Source organism: Sciurus carolinensis, chromosome 6 (assembly GCF_902686445.1).
Source record: "Sciurus carolinensis chromosome 6, mSciCar1.2, whole genome shotgun sequence".
NCBI classification, from domain to species: Eukaryota; Metazoa; Chordata; class Mammalia; order Rodentia; family Sciuridae; genus Sciurus; species Sciurus carolinensis.
Window position 1 is genome coordinate 36,084,813 of NC_062218.1, and position 20,575 is coordinate 36,105,387.

Below are 20,575 nucleotides of genomic sequence, written 5' to 3' on the forward strand. Positions count from 1 at the left end.
AAAGCCCGTGTGTTATAAAGGTTTGATCAGGAGATGGCACTATAGGGAGGTGGCAGAATATGAGATGTGAAGACTGGGGGTAGGTCCTTAGGTCAATGGTAGTGTGATCCCAAAGAGCACTGTGAGACTATGGGATCACCTTTGTCTCTGTTTTTCTTCCTGGCCATGAAGTGAGCAGTTTGTTCCATCATATGCTCCCCACTATTTCCATCTAGCACCCCTATCAGGGTCCTAAAAGCAATAGGCTGGAACTTATGGAACCATGAGTCAAAGTACACCTTTTCTCTTTAAAAGTTAATTATCTCAGGTATTTTGTTATAGTGACACAAAGCTGACTTAATAGCCAAACCAAATAATTATTTGCTTAAATGAATTGATGTATGTAAACAAGATGAGCTGTATTGAACTTGGCTCCTAAAATATTAACTGCCGAGGGATTTGTGAGGTGAATAGTCCTCCTTATGCTATCCTATCACTATATACCCTCACCAGGTTCCTCCTACAGTGAAGGAATATCAGAAATTACAGGAGATATTTTAGTTATTGTGCAATGCTCACAAAATATGCAAAAAAAAAAAATCACAGGAGATGGTAGATAAAAGCTATATTCCTTGAAAAATGCAAAGACCTGTACTAAAATCAAACAGAAACCCCAAGGAACAGTCAGTAACCATGTGGGCATCGCAGTTGAGCTAGTGGATAGAGATGTACCTAAGGATGAATTAGGGAGAAATAAGGGGACTCCTTGCCCTGCCCTCAGTGTCTTCTTTGCAAACCGCTCTGCCCTTCTCTATCCAAAATGGGCACCAGGTAAAGAGCAGGCAGAGCCAGGAAGTGCAGAGTAGCTAAGCACTGTTGCTGTGTGTGGGTTGGAACCTTCAGCCATCAAGACTTACTCACATCTTATGCTTTTCAACTTCAAGCCTTCCAAGAAGTTCTTGACTTTAAAAACATGTTTATTCAGTAATTCATTATTCTGAGGATCTACATGAAGACTTATTCATGAAGATATTGACCATAGCATTCATTATAATGAGTTGGAGACAACCTAAATGGTCAACATTGGGGAAACAGTAAAATAAATATTGTGCCTCCACATGATGAATCAACATTCTCTCTCATAGTGTTGAATGACATCTCATAATTTCATGTTTCATAAATGCAAGATTTTGTATAATAGAGATATGTTCCATCATAATTATTTCTTTTTCCTTTTATGTTTTGATAGGCATGTGTTAACTGAACATAGTAATGGGGTTCAGTGTGATATTTCAACACATGCATACAGTGCATGTGTACTGCTTCAATCAGAGTAATTAGCATTTCCTTTTGGCATAAATATTTCTATTCCTATGAAAAACTGGAATACACTGAAATGTTAATAATCATTATCTCAAGGTAAAGTGCAAGTAGCTTTTTTTTTTTTTAATTTCTCTTTTAAGGGGGAAAACCTACAAATGTTTGAGTTGAGGGCATGTGCTGAGGATTGAACCCAGGACCTCACACATGCTAAGCACTAAACCATTAAGCTATATCCACAATTTCTCATAGATGTTATTTTTTTGAAAAGATACAATGGTCAACAAGTGAGTGGTTTCCAAAAGTAGGAAACACATAAGTGGAGCATGTGGTATTTCACAATTATATATGTACCAAAGAAGGCAGTTAAAAAATTTTAAAAAGACTAAGAAAAAACATAGAAAGCAGTTACAGCATTACAAAATATGAAATAAACTAAGGAAACCCTTTTTGCTTAAGTGTTTTAAGATAACAGTGTGAATCATTTTCCATGCCTAATGCTGCTCCAGAAAATCAGGCCCTCATATCTCTTGCTTGAATTATTACACAGCAGCTTCCTAATTAGTTCCCCTGCCTTGCTCTTCAGCAGGAGCAAGGAATGTGGTAGAGAAGAAAGAAAAAAAAAAAAAAGGAAGAAGAAGTACTCCTCACTCTGGAGATGTTGATGGTAACCAGTCACTATTGATTTTTCTCACTGCCCCAAAGAAAATTACCTCAAAAAGCACCAAATTGAGACAAAGTTTCATTATGAAGAGCAATTACATCATAATTTTCACAACAGATAGAATAAACATGTTTTTGTTTAAAAAAAAGACAAGAATTTAATTAAATGTAATCAGTTCCACACTTTGTTATCCTCATTCGAATGATTTTCATATTGTAGAAAATGCATGTACAGCATTTGTCAAAACAATACCAACACTCAACGTATTGAAAATTTCTATACAAGAATCAAAGTTTTCTCTGAGTTGGTTAGCAGAGTTAACAGCAAAAGAAGAAAATATTTAAGTACAAATCAAAAGAAGAAAACATGTTTTCAGACAATCCGTGTTAAGAATTAAAAAAAAAAAAAAAAAAACCTAAAGAGGCACAAGTTTCTTAATGGTCTCTTGGCAGTAAGGGATGGAGGGTGGTGACGATTTTGTGTGACCTTGAGAAAGAAGAGGAAGAAAGAGGCAAGGAGATGATTAAAAAAATCTTGGGGGCTCAGGTGATAACATAGGGGTCAGAGGAAATCTGAAAATGATGAATGAAATGAGCTTGTTAGGGAAAAACAAAGATCACAAGAGCGCTCACTAAAGATGACAGAATGCACCTCCTAAAATTAGAAGAGAGAAGAAACACAGAGAAAAGTGGGCAGATGTCAGTGTCCTAAGACAAAATCGAGATGGAAGAAAGGTAGCAAGGAAGAACCCAGACTGGTCCTGGCACTATGAATAGTTCTCACGAGGCACCATCTGGTGCAACTAGAAATCCAGACACTTGAGGCTTCTCTAATTAGTACTTGTCTTCAGTTATTAGCAGGAAAATCGAGGCTAGCAAATGTTAATCATTATTGATTTAAACTTTGTTTTAAAAGGTTGTTTTCTCTGCCTTGCACCCTTCCTACTTTATAATTCTGGGAAGTTTTATTTAAAAGCTCAAAGAAAGATAGGTATTCATCCCTTGGTGGCAATGCCTTTGCATTTCCTTGCAAACATTATTTATGTCTCAGTTAAGGGAACAGAGGAGCTGCAAGGCAATAACATTCTTATTTTTTATTTTATGTTAGTGACAACCTCAATCTGTTACAGCCACAAAAGAGGGTCCGACCCTAAAGGTTATTAGTGAAAATGGCCTCTGCACACCTGCCAAGCTCCCAGTACTGCACTAAAGGAGGGAGGGCTCTGCAGGGAGGGGAGAGGGAGACTCCCAATCCAGGTTTGTTTGTTTTTTTTTCCTGAGTCATTTTAACTTTTAAAAAGTTTAAGAGGAACATTTTTCTTTTGCCAAGAAATAAAAAAGCAGACAACAAGCAATAAAATCTAGAATCATGAGAAACACTAAGTAACCCCAAATAGCAAAAAGCTGTGGAAGACGAGAAAAATAGAAGAGGGAGTCATGAGCAATGACAGAATGTTGCAAGTCAGATGCAGAGGTGCTCTGGATGCTAATTTAACCCAGAGAATGAGTAAGAGGAAGAGGACATGTGGAGAAAAGGGGGAGGACAGCAGGTAAGACATCAGTCTCAAAAATTAAAAGGAAGGGGAAAACCACCTACGAGCAACAAGGTGATTCTTCTTAAGTCTCCTGTGAAGGGACGATACAACCAGTACAGAAATATATGAGAAAGTAGAAGGGAAGCTAAAACAGCCAAGAACAAATGCATACGGCCAGAGACGTCTATATAGCAATGCACAAAGAATGAAAAAATGAGTGACTATCATTGAATGCACAAAACACAGAGCTAACCAGGTTATGAGACTCATTTCCTTACGCACAGTTCCCTGCAGCACCAGTTAAAAACGGTGACCAACAGGAGCACAAAGTCATTACCAAAGCCTGGTAGATCAGATCTCACGCCAACAGACATTCTACAATGTCCAGGGAAAATAAGTTAACCAAAGAACACACTCCATCGAGAAAACATGCACATGCCCAGGAAGCCACAGACCTTGGGATGAAATGGGGCAAAGAATATTTAAAGTGAGAGAGTGTCACTGATGGCCATATAATCAGACCATTCACCCAACCAAAGATGTAGATGAGGGGCTGGGGAGATAGCTCAGTTGGTAGAGTGTTCGCCTCACAAGCACAAGGCCCTGGGTTCGATCCCCAGCAGCGCAAAAAAAAAAAAAAAAAAAAAAAAAAAAAAAAAGATGTAGATGATATGTTCTTAATAGAATTGACAAAACAGTTCAGAAATAAGACAGTGATGTCATGAGAGATGCAAATTATTTGAACGTCTTCTGTTCATCTTATTCTGCTAATGAATTCTATATTGCCCTCTGATAAGTTCTATCTTTCAGAATGAAACAATGATAGAAACTATGATTCTAGACTCCTCACCAGTAAGGATAAACCCCTCTTGATAAAGTAGAAATGATGGGAATCTTGACAGAACATTACAATGTAAAATTGGAATTTGTAATAGACCAGGAAGTGAACACTGGATATAGATAGAAATACATTCTGGTCTTTGAAGAAAAGCAGATTTCATCAAGTTTGGAGAAAAGACAAGCAGGATCCAGTGGGTCAGAAACTGAAAATGGCAAATGGGCTTGTGAAGCCCATTATGACAACAAGAAAATGAATCTTTCTGATGACGAAGATGATCATATACGAAGAGACAAGTGTAGCTGGGCATGGGAGCACATGACTGTAATCTCAGCTACGTGGGAGGCTGTCAGGAGGATCACTAGTTTAAGAACAGACTCAGCAACTTAGTGAGACCCTGTTTTAAAGAACAAAAGGAGGTTGGCATGCACCAGACCAGTGGTAGAGCACTCCTGGGTTCAATTCCCAGTACTGGGGGAAAAAATGGAAAGAAAAGAAAAGGAGAAGAGATTAGAGGAGAGGAGGGAAGGTGAGAGAAAAGGAGAGGAGAGGAGAGGAGGGGAGGGGAGGGGAGGATGGAAAGAAAGAGTGTGGTAAGTATAACATGGGTACTTATGTGTCTCTTCATATTTTCAAAGGGTTCACACAAAAGATAGATATGTCTGACCTAGAACAAATAGAAGTCACCCTAAACCTTAAGAAGAATGTCAAAAGATATAAAATTGGAATAAAATGAGGCTTGTCCAAAATGATAAAGATGATGAAAGGGTGGCCTTTGGTAAAATTTTGTCACTGCTGCTGGAGAATTGGGAAATGAAAATCATCACTGCTTGGGCAGACAACAGGAAAAAACCAGCAACTTAATTCCATTTTGTTTTTCTCTTTGCCACCAGGGAGAAGGAAAAAGACAGAACTAGTATGTTTAAGGAGGAAGTGAATTCCAAGAAGAGCTAACCTAGATTTTCTGAAATTAGACTGTAGACCTCCCCCCAAAAAATTATCTCCCAGGATTCTCAAAGAGCATGAAGGTAGGATTGCATAATTACTGTCAAGTGCAAAATGGTGGAAGCATCAGCACATGGAGAGAAGCAAATATACTCCTTCTCAGAATGAGCGCTCATGCACAAGAGCATTCAGGATGGATTATTAAACAGATGATGTGTGCAGCCATAAAAAAGAGAACAGAATATTATTGAACAGCAGTATAAGATTCTCCCCAAATCGAGTCATGCAAAAGGAACTTCATTAATTTGTGATGGGAGCAAGCACATAGGTAGGCCAGGAGAAAACTGTGTGATATCATAAAGCACTTGACCAAATTCCTGGCATAAGAGTTTTATAGACAGTGGGAAAATGTGACTCAGGTTGATCTACTTCAAGTCAACAAATACAATTTAAGCACGCATTAGATTCAGCAAGGAAGAAAATTGGAAGCCTGCTGCTGTGATGTAGAGATGCATAGATAATAACAAGTGGAAGAACCACTTCCACTGGTTATTTGATGGTTTGACAGAGTCTTAGAAGTCTCCAGTGCTGTTTTTTAACTTTTGGAGAAACATGAACTTCTTTAAAAATCTGATGAACCACAAAATCTATTCACATGCACTAAAAAAAAAATTCTTTACCCATAAAATCTTTTAGGAAATAGGTCCTTATACCTCTTACCATGTCCATCATCTGGCTCCAAGGGTAGACCTCAGATTAGAAGAGAAACCCCTGATCCAGAGATTTCATGTCTTTGGTTCTACCCTTCTCAATAACTTTACCAAGGTCTTAGAAGAAGAGAGGGTGATCTGCATTCTGGTTAAAGGCCAAAGGTTTCTGAATACAACTGACAATTCTGAACAGATGCATTCCTGACTGTTAGACAAGAAAATCTCAGCCTCATGCCTCCAAATATTCACCAAAACCACCTGAATAAGAAAAACCATATTCAGGAAGTTGGACCAAGAAGAGTATGCCCCTAGACCAAACCAGTATCTTTATACCACGGTTAGGAAGAGTCAGTTTTCTTTCTTACAATCAGGGCTTCTCTTGCAATTAAAAGGATGCCTGAGACAAAATTCTGTCCAGTTTTAGTAGCAAGAACATTGTACTTCACCTGATCATTAGGTTTCCTTTTAAATTATAGGTATGCTAACTACGTAGTTATGTACTCTAATTCATGTTTGGCATTTCATGGCTCACTCACATCTGCCATCAATACTATCGTGTTTTAATCCAATCCTGGCTCCCTGGTACAGCCCTACCATTGCCATTTCTTCTTCTTTGAAGCTATCTTGCATATTTTCTGTCTTATAAGCTACTTTATATCATCTCTTGCAACAAATTGGCTAAAAATTAGACAGAACAATTAATCAAATTGGAGAATGATAGAAAGCCAGAAAAAAATAGCTAACATAACGATGACAGAATGTGATGTCTCCTTGTAACAGGGCCATTCCTTTGGGGGTGGCAGAGTTACTTCTGCTCCCCCTCTCTTTGCCATTCTACTAGCCTATTCCCTTCCTAATCCTTTCGAAAGAATTATGTCCTCTTTCCTTTTGCCGGGCATAAATTCTGAGATATTAACTGCTAAATAGTCTTTCTTCAAGTTTAGGGAACCCAGAACGTCCGGTCGCCTTTGCAACACCCCTCTTCAGTCTTTAGTTCAGTGTACAACCTAACACAAAAGTTTACTGCTGTGAGATTTAACGTGCAGAAAAGAAATACGTGTGTTTTAAGAAAATTGAGGAACTAGTCCCATGAGATCAAGGTCAATTCTGGCCAGAGAAAAAAAGGAGACATGCACTTTTTGGTGATGAAGAGCCCACTCAGCACGCAGTCTTCCTGCCCACCATCTCACTACTTCCTTTCCTTCCCTAAAAACCCTTCATGCCTCAAGTTCCCGAAAATGGAACTCTGAGGTTGAAAGCCCTCCCAGCCCTAGGACAAACCTGATTCCTGCCTACCTACTCTCCTCCTGAATATTGGCTTCGAGCAGCGAGCAGTCAGACCTTAATCTGGTAATATAAAAAATAAAACAGGTCTAGAAAATAAAACAGGTACTGTTACTTTAACAGAATGAAATTCAGCAGGGGTTTTTAATCATGAAAATAATAATAGGCATTTTTGGAAAAGATAACAAAAGGGGTTAGTTAGTGAAGCACCAACTCAAAGACATAATGAGTCAGAGATCCTCCAAAATGTCAAGGGTCTTCCTTCCTCCACCTGCTGTCCAACCTCAGAGTGGGTGATAACCATCTTCACCCATATGTCTCTTACTACAGAGCAAAACCTGTCCTTCCTCCTGACAATGTCTAGCTGAAAACATGGGCTGAGCATAAAAATGGATAATAAAAGTTAAACTCTTTAGAAGAAAAGCTTTGCTTAAAATAACTCAATTTATTAAAACCATGACTAGCAACAAAATTCATGATCTACTGAAATTTTTTTTTTTTTTTTTTTTTTGGTACTGGGGATTGAACTAAGGGGCACTCAATGACTGAGCTACATCCCCAGCCCTATTTTCTATTTTATTTAGAGACAGGGTCTCACTGAGTTGCTTAGCCCCTCCCTTTTGCTGAGGCTGGCTTTGATCTCACAATCCTCCTGCCTCAGCCTCCCAAGCCATTGGGATTTACAGGTGTGCACCACAGTGCCCAGCTGACATTGATTTTTCAAAAAAGGTGGAAATGTTATCATTGACCACCCCCCCAAATTTTTGTAACACAGAACTGCTTTCTAAAATAAATTCAAAAGTATTTATGATAAGTATTATTATCATTTCCACTGTCTCTAATAGCAAGTCCAACAGCCTAGTCCATGCTGGTAGTTTGCTTACACATTTTTTTGACCAAAAATGTGACTTAATAGCACCCAGGTAATATTCTAAATATCCAAACTTTGTCATATCTTTTTCTAAAAGAAAATTCCATTAGGACTGTAGCCAATCCAGACAAATAAGTAAAATGAATACACTTTCCCAAGGGAATTAAAATACTTCTAACACATTTATTCAAAGCACCAGTCTTATCTATAATAGTAAGAAAAAATTACACCATTATCACATACCCCAAGAAAAACAGGGAAGCATGATACAATTAACAAAATTAAACAAGCAACACTTTTTTTTTCAATGAAATGAGTAATGGAGAAAAAGAAAGTAAAAGAATTTTGCGTTGAGTTTTATAGTCACAGAAAAACCTGACTATTAGTGTTGCCATATAAAACTTTAAAACTTTATTCTTTAAGACTTGTTTCCTTCAATGTGGGACTGTTAATCATTCTTGGAGCTTTTTATAATGCAAGAACACAAGATTTAACACATAAACTGCAAAGCAGAAGTGTGTTAAATTGAGTATTTGCAGAACACACTAATGACTGCCTAATCTGAATGTGCCTTGAATTCGGCCTGTGAATGACTCAATAATCCCTAAATTTAAATTCATTTAGCATGTGAAGTAAAATAAGAGCTTTCTTTTTTCATTGCATCTTTTAAACATTCTCCATGTTTTCATTTCTATGGAACAGTAAGCAAAATGCAACTGTGTTTAATTCATTAAGAAAATTGAAACGTTGTATTTATTTTCCTGATTTAGTATAAGGTAGATATAAAGAAGCAAAAACAAACTTCAGAAAAAACATACCCTCTCTCCTCTCTCTATAAATTAATTTCCAAGTCCTAGAGAAATTCATCACATTCTCAGCTGTGATTTTAGCATTAACATCAAATTGCTCTTCCTTTAGTACAAATAGCAGAGCCAGTTTTGGCTCTTGGCATATACAGCTCATCCTTGAAACTCAACACAATAATTGAAAAGTTTAAAATGACAAAGTACACACCCTGATCTTTAAAGCACAATGTTTTTCATTAAAGAAAAGCGAATGTGGTTGATTGATAAAGAACAATAACTAATTGATGTCAAAACTTTGCAAAAGAGAAACTTGTCCATATGATTCTAATGTCATGTATTTCACTGACTTCTATAATTAAGAAATAAGAAGATAACAGAATCTGATATAAAGAGAGCATCAGATTTGGAGGCAGAAATATAGACTCTGGTTTCAGCCCTAAATCATTTAGGACTATTTTCTTACATGAATCAGTAAAGATCATTTCATCTCCAAAATGTGCAAGTTGAATTGCAATTGATATCTAATAGTCTTCCAAGCCCCTGCATGTTTTAAAGTCTACATTGGTTTCTGGATGTTCTATATAAAACATCTGTAATGTACACACATTATTGGACAGTATCTTTCCAATTATTTCTGGGTTGTTGAACACTCTAGACCAGTACCCTCTTACTGGGCACACACTGTCAAATGCAACACGTGATTGTAATTCCATGCCACTCCATTTATAGTCCATTCCCTCTGAACTCATTACTTGCTATGCCGTTCTCTCTTGCCTAACCAGGCTGTTGCATTTACAAGGCCAGTTATTTGCCACCAATTTATAGCCCTTTGCATATCTAGTTAACTTCCATATGGCTTGTTCTACTTTAGCTGAGTAATAAAAGCCTACTGAATGAGACACACTGTCTATTCCAGCCAGCATTAAAAGGCACACCTTGAGATAAAATGATCCCAGAGAAGTCAGAGGAAGCTAGTCACAGTAATAAGGAAGGGAATTACAGAACAGCTGGTGGCAGATTATCACGTCTCTCAATGCAGGACCCGACAAACATAAAGCCATCAGGAAGAACCACTGAGCAAAAGGCATTTTTGCTTTCTTAGACCAACACGGGATAATGATGTCAATCAAATAGAACGGGCAGAACATTTCTAAGTCTACAAAGTGGTGCTTATATCGCAAGACTGCTGGTTTGGTGACTCAGACATCATTTAATGAGCATCTATTATATGCCGGGCATTGTGCCATGTGCTAGGAATAAAGAGATAAGTAAGACAAGGTGCTCAGAGGTACCCACAGATTCACGGAGGGAACAAGTAAACAGTTAGTCATAACAACACGATAATAAATGCCATAATAGAGGGAAAACTCAACTGAGAAAACAGAAAGGGAGTAACACAAGGGACAGGGAGTGCACTCCAGGCAGCAGGACTGGTCAGGGAGGACAGGGGTCAGGAAAGGACAGGCCCTACTGAGGGAATGTAGGGAGATGTTACCTTTGAAAGTTTTCAGGGTGCACAGAAATGGAAGTGTCAAAAAGAAGTTTGAGGTTTTCATTATAAGGAATGAGGAATCTGATTTTGGAAAAGTTATTAGAAATGGCAAGAGCTACCTAAACCAAAAAGAAGTGTGATTTCCTTCATACCTCAAAAGACTCACAGAGAATTAACCTTAGATAATGCTGCTGGGGCAGTTCCTCTGGATTTTAGTGGCTTCTTGCCAGGAAGAAATTCTTAGCACCTTGGCAGTTATCCTCCCTCACTTTTATTAATTTTTGGTTGTACACCTGGATTTTCTAGGTGTCTAGAAAAGGCCACTGGCATATTTGAATATTTTCTAATTTTAGGAAGCTGCCATGTGCTGCATGCTCATAATAATGAGACATGCAGAAATGTGTTTACAAGAAATATAACCAGTAACACAAAAAAGATCAGTGAGTAATGTTTATCATTTTTGCTCTCACACATTTCTTACTAAGTCATTTATGTAAGCCATGACTTTAAAATGCCTTCTTCTTTTAGCAACATTCTTGAACCAGAAAAATGTGGAGATTAACTCCTTACCAAAAAAAAAAAAAGCAGCTAATTTTTAAAAGGAAACAATTTTACACAAGTCCTAATTATCACTTCAGTATTTGTAGACAAGGTCTATATTTGAAGTGGAAAAAAATAACATTTTTTGACAAGGTCTCTGGAAGGAGTGAGGAAAGCCAGTATTATTTTTAATCAGAGTGACTTTAAAATCACACGCTAAATTCTTAACACAAACATGGAATGAACTGATAAGCAGGCCAAAAGTTGTCATTTAAACTGAAGGGAAAAAAAAATTAGGAAACAGAATCTTTGTTCTTTTTTGCAACAAGATCATTTTGTAAGCGAGCATTCTCTGGATTTATGTCAGTCATACCATACCTTGTTATTTAGCAACCTTTAAGAAGAGAACATCACAGACAGAGTCTAAGACCACCATGTCACATTAAAATAGCCTCCGGTCCTTTCTGCTTTTCTGTTTGTGAACACAATCTATGTCCTCATTGCAACAAGATTGTTCTGTGGGAAATCACGACCGTGAGATTTCGGGAGCTGTCTCAAAAGAGTAAAAGCAAGGGAGCACTTGACTGGCACCTTATTTTAGGAACAGGTTCTGTGGATACAGCTGTCGACCACAGTTCCCTTCTCTCTGAAAGTCTAACCCACCCATACTCGGATAACTGGGTTGTTGCTGCAGGTTCATGATGCTCTTCCCTTTCTAGTCTAGTAGCCTCAATCTGCCAAGTTCTTGTCTTGGGTCAAGCAGCCAGAAGGATTTTCCACGAAGGTGGTTCAAATGTCAAGGATCTGGCTCCTGAGCACATATTTCAGCCACAGCCTTGTATTTCTCCCTCCTAAACAACCTCTCATCTTAGTAGGGAACTCAAGAACACTTGGGAATAAAAAGCAAAAGACATTTCCAACAAAATAAAACCAATACATACAACAACACATAAAATCACTAAAGAGATACAAACAGCCAACAAATATATGACAAATATTCAACTTTCCTCCTCATCAAAGATGCAGAAATTAAAACCATAGGACAGCATCTCTCACCTAGCAAATGATCAAAATAGCCTAAAGTTCAATATTCATGTTATTGAGAGGGGTTCAAAATCATGCTTTACTATATCACTATGGGGCATTACTGTCTTAGAGAACTATTTAGCAATATTTAGCAAAACTTTTAAAAATGTCGATACACACCCACACACCCACATACATACAAGCAATCCACCTCTAGGACTGTGGTTAAAGAAAACAGGTACAAAAAAACAAGGATACTCACTAAAGCATCATGAATAAAAGTGAAAGAAGGAAAACCATGTGAAAGTGCAACAATGGAGTTGTTAACATAAATTTCATCTATTAAAATACCCTTCTTTGTGGAATATTTAGTGATCTGAAGAAACATTAAATGGTTGATGTACAAAAACATATATATAATACAGTCTTAATTTTATAAAAAGAAACATATGCAAACAGGAATTAACAAAATCAAGCCAAGACTCTGACAATTCCATTTTTTCCTGTGTCTTGGTTCCATGCAGGACGTTTCTCTGTGTCCATCCACTCCACCCCCACCCAAATGTCCTTAGACCTGTGAGCCAAGAGGAAGAGTGTTAGATGCTTATTCCTGTCCTTTTTTCACAATCTTCCACACGCAAATATCTGTAGAATCAAGGCCAAGAACTCAGGAGTCTCAAAGCCTACAATAAACCAGATCCCACAGTAATAACTGCCTTTATTATTAAACTGAGCACTAGCTGCTCTATGGACAACAGAAGGACATGATGGAGGAATGCAGCTCAGGATGTGACAATCAGGAAGCATGTCTCCTCACCATGACAAAATATAAAACCCAAAAGTATACCCCCAGTGACCCACCTCCTCTAGCAACACGGAGCCTACAGTTATCAACCATTAATCTACATCAGTGGATTGGTATACTGTTTAGGTTAAGACTCTTCTAAGCCAGACACTTCACCTCTGAACTCTTGTGTTGTCTCACATATGAGCTTTTGGAGAGCACCTCATATCTAAACCACAGTACCCAAACATCTAAAGATCAGTACTATGTATTGATTTAGAAAGACACAAACCTTTTTATTTTTTCAAAAAAGTCACTGCATGTGCGATTATATATAGATAAAAACAATACTTCACCTAATCGTGGGAAATGCCACATTCTAGAAGAGAAGTGTGTTCTAGCTGCACATTAAGTTTATAGCTTATCAAAACTACAAATCGCCCCCATCAGAGTTGCTTGGGAATATAGTAAGGCTCATGACTGTCATGACCAAAAATGGCAAGAATCTCCCACACGAGACCTAGTGACTTTCTCAGACCATCTCACGATCTAATTGATAAGACAGGACTTACTTGAAAATTAGAAGTCACCTAAATTTCCTTCTCTATTTTCCTAGGACTGTTTTTTTTTTTTTTTTTGGTTACGCTTTGTGTTTTAGGTTTGTGCTTTACTTTTAGGTCTACGTTCCATTTTGAGTTGTTCTTTCATCAATTATTTTATAGAAATATTTGAAATAAGGAATCAGGAGCTGAAAGAGCACAAGGTGGAGGTGACACAGATCAGGTAACTAGGAAGTGAACAAAGACAAATGGCTGGAACTGGTGCTTGGAAAGGGGCTTCGCAGAGCTAAGATGCAGTCCCCTATTCGAAGGGACCCTGAGGTGCCGATGCTGGTACTCTGAAGTGCAGAATGAGGCCTCTTTTTAGGAGGTAGGGGATTAGAAACCAGGGTCAACTGCCACAGCACACACATTAAAGATTACTGTGTCTCGTAACAGAACACTCTCTCTATCCCTGACAGTTTTCTTTGCTCTAAGTCTGATTTGTATGAAATCAAGATAGCTACTCCTGCTTTCTTCTGGTAAGTGTCTGAATTGTATGTCTTTCTCCATCCCTTTGTGTTTAATCTATGTGTCTTTACACCGAAAGTAGTTTTCTTGTAGAAAACATAGTTGGATCTATCAGTTATCTATTGGTCATTTTTTTTAATCAACTTATAAAATCTAGTCCTCACCAAAACACATATAAAATGCTACCTTGTACATTAAAAATATGAACAAATAAAGCCAGTAACAGTGGCACATACCTGCAATCCCAGCAGATCGGGAGGCCCAGGCAAGAAGTTTGCAAGTTCAAAGCCAGCCTCAGCAACTTAGTGAAGCCCTAAGTAACAGTGTAACTTAGACTCTATATCAAAATAAAAAATAAAAATGGCTGGGGATAAAATTTACCTAGGTTCAACCCCAAGTACCTTAAAAATAAAAAAAGATATATATTACATACACATATATATGTGTGTGTGTGTGTATTTATATTTGTGTGTGTGTGTGTGTGTGTGTATATATATATGAATCAACAAAGAAGAAAAACAAAAGAAAAAAACTTGTGGGGTACAAATACATTTAGATACCAAAAGCACTGGGAAGAAAAAAAACAAAACTTGTATATGCATTGCTGGTGGGACTGCAAATTGGTGCAACCACTCTGGAAAGCAGTATGGAGATTCCTTAGAAAATTTGGAATAGGACCACCATTTGACCCAGTTATCCCACTCCTCAGCGTGTACCCAAAGGACTTAAAATCAGCATACTATAGTGACCCGGCCATATCAATGTTCATAACAGCTCAATTCACAATAGCTGAGTTATGGAACCAACCTAGGTGCCCTTCAGTAAATAAATGGATAAAGAAAGTATAGTAAATATACACAAGGAATATTGCTCAGCCATTAAAATGAATGAAATTATGGCATTTGTAGGAAAATGGAAGGAACTGAAGACTATCATGCTAAGTGAAATAAGCCAATACCAAAAGAACAAAGGCCGAATGTTCTCTCTGATATGCAGATGCTGATTTACAGCAGACTGGTGGGAGGGAGGAGTGGAGGTTCAACAGATTGGATAGGAGGGAATGGAGGGGGGGAATGGAGGGTGAGAATAAGAAAGACAGTAGAATGAATTGGACATAAATTTCCTATGTTCATATATGAATACACCACCAGCATAACTCAACATCATGTACAACCACAAGAATGCGAAGTTATATTCCGTGTATGTGTGAAAATACATTCTACTGTCATGTATAACTAAAAAGGAAAAAATGTAAAAACCTATATATGAATAAAACAACAGCTAAAATACTCCTTTTTATAGTAGGAGTTGAATTATAGAACTGTCTTTAACTAGTAGTTAAACCCAAACCATACAGTTGGTTTTATCTATTTTGGGAGCCTCTATCTTTTAATGTTAATGAGTATTTAGACCATTAACATTAAAATAATTACTGATAAATAGTGAGACAATATCTACCATATTGATTTTTTCTTCATTAGCCCTCACTTTGATTTTTTTTCCATCTTTACCTTCCATTTTTTGTCTTTTCTAGTTTCAATGAGCCTTTTAATGAGACGCTAATTTCTCTTCCTTACTTTATCATATCGTGACTATGTTTCTTTTTGCCTTTTTCTAATGGTTATACTTCAATATGTAGTTCTGCTAATCTATACATTAACAACTAAGTGCTTTAGAAAATAACACTAGACTGATATATACGAGTAGCCCACACACTTAAAAGTATTCCCAGTTCTCCTTCACATTCCTCATAAAACTGTGACCATTCACTTCACCTGAGAGCAGTTCTTGTCAATGAACAGAATGCTCTGGGCATATTCAAAATGGTTACTTTCCCTCTCTCCCTGACAGAAGCACAAGGAGGTCTTTGTCCAATCTTCACTATGAAAATCTAGTGGGGACCTAGCGGTGAAACTCATAAACTGCAGGGTCCCTCTGAACTTCTCCATGTAGGCCTTCGGCAGTTCACCCGCTTCAGCCTAGCTTTCCCCACCTGGGTCCTGTTCTCATGGAGGTTCTGCTCCTAGGCTTCTGCTCCAGTAGGCCGTGATGCCTCTATTACCCTGTCTTTCTTGGTAGCTTCTGGGATTTAGGGGGAGGGGAGGGGGTGGTAGGGGGAGGCAGTGGCTTGCCCTGCCACATCAATTTTCTAAAGGATCTAAGAAGAGCTATTCATATGAAGTTCACTCAACTTTTTTCTCATTGTAAGGATGGCAGTAATGACTTCCAAGATCCTTGCATAGTGGAACAGAAACAGAAATGCCTATTTTTTAAGTAGTAAGCATCACCAATAGTTATTATACTATTACCATTAAATTCCTATGAAATTTAGATTTCTAAAATTTCTATCTTGAATTCAAACTATTGTTTGAATACTATCTACTTCACTTGGAGAGGGGGTGGGTGGGGTGTATTCTAGCTTCAGAAGTGTGAAGGCTCTCATTTTGTAGCTTTTGGGAGATTGTCCTATTTTCTAAGTTCTTAAAGGCTAACGTTACTGAATGGTTTTTAATTTTGTGTTTATGGAAGTATTAACATTGTCCCAGGGCTACACTTTGTTAATTGAAAACACTCGATTAGGTACAGCTCTCTGACAGTAAATTATATAAAAGTGTTAACACTAAAATGTCAAGTAAAATATACCTTAAAACAAACCAACCAGCCTTTGCTTATGCTTAAGAAAATAAGCTCTGAAGGCCAAAAACAAGGTGTTTAAATCTAAACTCTCCCCCTTACTGGCTTTATTACCTTAAAGTTTTTCCTTATCCCCTTTTACCTCTATGAAATAAGGATAATAAACCTAACTCACTGAGTTATTACAACAATGACTTAAAGAGCTTTGGACATAAGTACATGATATAAATAGCATTTGTTGCTATTTTTGCTGTTGCTGTTTTCATTATTATTAGGCTATAACTCCTTCCCTGCTATTACCACTGTTGAAAATATTTCAGTTTTAGCGCCTATCACGCTCTGCACAGGGCATACCTTAGCTGTATATAGCCTACTTGGCCCATCTTACTGACCCTCCTATTTCCTGTGAATTGATCTCATAAAGAAAGTTTTCCATTCCATTTTCTTATCTCCTTATAATCCCAGTCCTCACCAATCCAGACATAAAATGTTACCTTATATGTTAAAAATATGAATCTCCAAAGAAGAAAAGTGAATGAGAAAAACTTTGGGGATAAAATATATTTAGATGCCAGAAGCAGTAGGAGAAGAAAAAAAAAAAACAAAAAAACCTGCATATAAATAAAACAGCAACTAAAATACTCCTTTTTATAGCAGAAGCTGAGTTATAGAACTGCCTTTAAAATTCTACTTAATGTCTCCTTTATTTCTAAGGATCTAATTCCACTTCTAAGAAGCCAATTCTCAAAATGAATGAGCTCCTTAAATTCTTCAAACTGGCAGAAATTTAGATTATACCAAAACTTTCAAACTCTTAACAGCCTTAATCCTGTAGCTTTTTATAGTCAACCTATATTCATCTGAGTTTGGTAATGATGAATATTTCCTCCCTGAGTTTTGTCTGTGCCTGCAAAGCTTTTCCAAAATCTAAAATGAAATTCTAAACTGAACAGAAGTTTCTCATAATACAAGGCAAAACTCATATGCTTTCCCCCAATTATTAAGGAAACTAAAATAGATTCTTAAATAAATGACCTAGCTCCTTTTCACAGAAAGTACAGAAAAAAGCAATAGGGTTCTTCACATTCCTGTTTCACTTCTCTTGCAGGGGATTTGGATTTAGAATTCTCTTCAAAGTACTTGAATGTGGACTTAAGTTACCAAGTGACAGAAACACTGTATATTATCCTTAAACATCAAATGCTTAATCAGGGAGAAGGTGACCTATGCTCTAGGGCATGAGTGGTTTTAGTTTCTTCATGGAATGAACCACTGAGCAGAAGACCACCACTTGTTTCTAGTCTTTCATATATTTTCCCCAAATCAACCAAATGTTCAACTATCTCATCTAAAATCAAGATACTTTCTCATGATTCCATGAAGATTCAACAAGGCAAAGCTTTCTTTCACAAGGAAGCAGTGAAACACACCTTGTAAATTTATTTACAAGTAACAGCACAGCATCCTAAGGAAACAGGGAAAACAATCTTTAGGTTCCTCGTGTGCAGGCCGTAGTGTTCCATGATCGAACATAAATCATCATTGCATCTGAGGCTTCCCTCTTCATTTGTTTCTCCTACTACCCAAAGAATAACAGGTGTTACTTTCATTCCAAAGAAATCAAGATGGATATTCAGTAGAAACACACTTTAAGAGGGAAAACACTTAAATTTTCACCCCAATCCAGAACATCTAAACCTTCTGAGCCACAGTACAGAAAGAGCTGAAAGACATTGTTGGCTTAAAACACAAAGGCAGAGAGAGTTCATCGATTGTGAGTGTGTGCAACTCAAGCTAATGAAGGAACAGATTAACACGGACCTTTCTTTCTTTTTTTTTTTTTATTTATTTATTTATTTTTTTTACGTTTACATAGGGTAATGATGTTTATTATATTTTTCCCCTCCCCCCCACCCCTCCCACCCCTCCCACCCCTCTTTTCCCTCTACACAGTCCTTCTTTCCTTCATTCTTACTGCTCTCCTTAGCCTAACTCTAAACCTAACCCTAAACCTAATGCTAGCCCGTCCCACCCCCCATTATATGTCCTCATCCGCTTATCAGCGAGATCATTCGTCCTTTAGTTTTTTGAGATTGGCTTATCTCACTTAGCATGAAATTCTCCAATTTCGACCATTTGCCTACAAATGCCATAATTTTATCATTCTTCATTGCGGAGTAATATTCCATTGTATAAATATGCCACAGTTTCTTTATCCATTCATCAACCGAAGGACATCTAGGTTGGTTCCACAATCTGGCTATGGTGAATTGAGCAGCAATGAACATTGATGTGGCTGTATCTCTGTAGTATGCTGCTTTTAAGTCCTTTGGGTATAGGCCAAGGAGTGGGATAGCTGGGTCAAATGGTGTTTCCATTCCAAGCTTTCTGAGGAATCTCCACACTGCTTTCCAGAGTGGTTGCACTAATTTGCAACCCCACCAGCAATGTATGAGTGTTCCTTTTTCACCACATCCTCGCCAACACCTATTGTTGCTTGTATTCTTGATAATCGCCATTCTAATTGGGGTGAGATGAAATCTTAGGGTAGTTTTGATTTGCATTTCCCTTATTACTAGGGATGTTGAACATTTTTTCATATATCTGGTGATTACTTGTACATCTTCTTCTGTGAAGTGTCTGTTCATTTCCTTAGCCCATTTGTTGATTGGATTATTTGTATTCTTCGTGTAGAGTTTTTTGAGTTCTTTATAGATTCTGGAAATTAGCGCTCTATCTGAGGTATGGTTGGCAAAGATATTCTCCCACTCTGTAGGCTCTCTCTTCACATTTCTGATAGTTTCCTTTGCTGAGAGAAAGCTTTTTAGTTTGAATCTATCCCAGTTGTTTATTCTTGCTTTTATTTCTTGTGCTATGGGAGTCCTGTTAAGGAAATCTGATCCTGAGCCAACAAGTTGAAGATTTGGACCTACTTTTTCTTCTATAAGATGCAGGGTCTCTGGTCTGATTCCGAGGTCCTTGATCCATTTTGAGTTGAGTTTTGTGTAGGGTGAGAGATAGGGGTTTAGTTTCATTCTATTGCATATAGTTTTCCAGTTTTCCCAGCACCATTTGTTGAAGAGGCTATCTTTTCTCCATTGCATATTGTTGGAACCTTTGTCTAGTATGAGAAAATTGTATTTATTTGGGTTTGTGTCCATGTCCTCTATTCTGTACCATTGATCTACCTGTCTATTTTGGTACCAATACCATGCCGTTTTTGTTACTATTGCTTTGTAGTAGAGTTGAAGATCTGGTATTGCAATACCCCCTGCTTCGCTCTTGCTACTGAGGATTGCTTTAGCTATTCTAGGTTTTTTATTCTTCCAGATGAATTTCATAATTGCTTGCTCTATTTCTGCGAGGTACATCATTGGGATTTTAATTGGAATTGCATTGAATCTGTATAGAACTTTAGGTAGTATAGCCATTTTGACGAAATTAATTCTGCCTATCCAGGAACATGGGAGATCTTTCCATCTTCTAAGGTTTTCTTGAATTTCTTTCTTTAGTGTTCTGTAGTTCTCATTGTAGAGGTCTTTCACCTCTTTTGTGAGATTGATTCCCAAGTATTTTATTTTCTTCGATGCTATTGTGAATGGGGTAGTTTTCCTAATTTCTCTTTCTGAAGATTCATCACTTATGTATAAAAATGCATTGGATTTATGAGCATTGATCTTGTAACCTGCTACTTTACTGAATTCACTTATGAGTTCTAAAAGTTTTCTGGTGGAATTTCCAGGTTCCTCTAAATATATAATCATGTCATCAGCGAACAGGGATAGTTTGAGTTCTTCTTTTCCTATTCGTATCCCTTTAATTTCTTTGGTTTGTCTGATTGCTCTGGCTAGAGTCTCAAGGACGATGTTGAATAGAAGCGGTGAAAGAGGGCATCCCTGCCTTGTTCCAGTTTTTAGGGGGAACGCTTTCAGTTTTTCACCATTTAGAATGATATTAGCCATGGGCTTAGCATAGATGGCCTTTATAATGTTTAGGAATGTTCCCATTACCCCAATTTTTTCTAGTGTTTTGAGCATGAAGGGATGCTGTATTTTATCAAATGCTTTTTCTGCATCTA

The 20,575-nt window shown here is 37.5% G+C and overlaps 1 protein-coding gene across 1 annotated transcript in view; it reads right to left on the reverse strand.

Moving 5' to 3' along the window:
• The window catches only part of Oxct1 (3-oxoacid CoA-transferase 1), a 140,391-nt gene that overhangs the window by 75,916 nt on the left and 43,900 nt on the right, over window positions 1–20,575 (reverse strand). The gene's annotated exons all lie outside the window — the stretch shown is intronic.